This window comes from Chrysochloris asiatica, unplaced genomic scaffold (genome assembly GCF_000296735.1).
Source record: "Chrysochloris asiatica unplaced genomic scaffold, ChrAsi1.0 scaffold00002, whole genome shotgun sequence".
Taxonomy (NCBI): Eukaryota; Metazoa; Chordata; class Mammalia; order Afrosoricida; family Chrysochloridae; genus Chrysochloris; species Chrysochloris asiatica.
In genome coordinates, this window is record NW_006408520.1 from 52606182 (window position 1) to 52608337 (window position 2156).

The 2156-nt window shown below is 42.7% G+C and overlaps 1 pseudogene; it reads right to left on the reverse strand.

The window, feature by feature from the left end:
• Positions 1-291: 291 nt before the first annotated feature.
• Positions 292-914, reverse strand: LOC102818041 (annotated as a pseudogene).
• Between the last annotated feature and the right edge of the window lie 1242 nt (positions 915-2156).

The following is a 2156-nucleotide window of genomic DNA, read 5'->3' on the forward strand; positions in this document are numbered from 1 at the left end:
GCAGCCAGAGTGCTCCTTAGAGGTCAAGATGTCCAAACTTCATCTCTCCTACTTTTGACATATTGTCAGGAGGTACCAGTCACTGGAGAAGGATATCATGTTTGGTAAGATGGAGGTTCAGGGAAAAGAGGAAGACCCATCCAACGAGATGGATTGACCAAGTGGAAGCATCAATGGACTCGAGTGTGGCAATGGTGGTAAGTTTGGCCCAGGATTGGGCAGTGTTTCATACTGCTATGCATAAGGTCGCTATGGGTTGGTACCGACTCGATGGCACCTAACAACAACAACTTATATTAATGGCAATGGTGGATCTGGAGAATGTTGTGTCTTCTCCAAATGGCCCTGTGAGAACCCCCAATAATGTGGTAGAACCTGTGGCTCTTCCCCAGGCCACGGCTCTGTGGTCTGCAGATGTCAAACCACACATCTCCCTGTGCTAGTGAACTGCCTTGGTCATCCATTTGGGTGTCAGAATTTCTTCTGATAGATTTATGGAATCGGTCAATGAGGATAACTTCAAAAAATGTATTTGTGGAAGCTTCACCAACCCAGTAAGAATTCAGGACTCTTAGGGCCCCACAGTGGTGTCCATCTTGCTCGTCAGGCACAGACTGAAGGCTTCTAGCAAACTTCAGCTGGTTATCACCATGATGGATAGGCTTTCCATAGGTTGCACCCTTAGGCAGTGGGTATTTGCAGCCACCTCTGTGCATGTGAATTCAATAGATGACATAAACTTATTTGCCTTGTCTGTATCCCAGTCTGTGTACCATATTTGGCCGAGTGGGACTGGGATCCTCTGCAGCATAGAGAACTGGCGATACTGCTAACAGCAAACCTGCAGGAGAAATTTCATCACATCCGAACTGCTTCTTCCTCCCTAGTTCCTGGATGTATTAGTAAGCACCCATCTTGACTTACCCTAATGACTGCCGCCAGACCAGTAGTAACTTTCCTGCCTGAATCCCCTTCTTTCCAACTAATCTCTCCAACAAATAACCTATTTGTGTTCAGACCTCCATTACAGGTTTGGTTTGTAGGGCTCTCAAAGAAGACACTTTGATTATAGTCATTGATGAAGATGTTGTTGTTGTTGTTGTTAGGTGCCGTCCAGTAGGTTTCGACCCACAGCGACACTCTATAGGGTTTTCGGGGAGCAACTGGTGAGCTTGAATCTTGTTTTTGTTGTTGTTATGTGCCATGGAGTCAATTCCGACTCATAGCGACCCTCTGTAGGGTTTCCGAGGCTGTAAATCTTTACGGGAGCAGAAAGCCTCATCTTTCTCCAGCGGAATGGCTGGTAGTTTCGAACTGCTGAGGAGCTTGAATAGACATTATTAATTTAAAAACAGATATGTATATATTTAATAAGTACATTTTTTTAATGTTAATCTAACACTAGTCTGAGTTTCTGTGATGCTGGAAGCTATGCCACCAGTATTTTAAATACTAGCAGTGGCTCTCATGGTAAACAGGTTTAAGATGAGCTTCCCAACGAAGAAAGACTAGGAAGAAGTATAAGCAGACTACTTCTGAACTTTTAGCCACTAAAAGCATTATGAAGAGCATGGAACGCGCTAAACTCAAGAATATTGAATATTGAAACTTTGTGAATAGCAAAAGAATCTTATCAGATATAGTGCCAGATGATAAGACCCCACATTGAAAAACACTAAAATTTTGACTCGGATGGAGTTGTCTCCTCAAAGTAGAGTTGACTCTGATGACTTGAACAGAGCAAAGCTTTCAGGACCTTCATTTGCTAATGGGGCACAATTTAAAATGAGGAGAAACAGCTGTAAACACCCATTAGCAATTTGAATGTGGAATGTATGAGGTATGAATATAGGATAATTGGAAATTGTCAAAATGGAAATGGAACATGTAAGTGCAGTATCTAGATGTTGTTGTTGTTGTGAAGTGCCGTCGAGTTGATTCCAATCCATAGAGACCCTATATAGGGTTTACGAGGAGCAGCTGGTGAGCTTGAACTGCTGACCTTGCAGTTCAAACGGCTTTGCTGACTGGTGCATTAACCCACATATTAGTGAGCTGAAATGAACTGGTATTGGTCATTTTGTATCTGATAACCATATGGTTTACTAGGCTTGGAATAACAAATTCAAGAGGAATGAGATCATAATCATCATCAA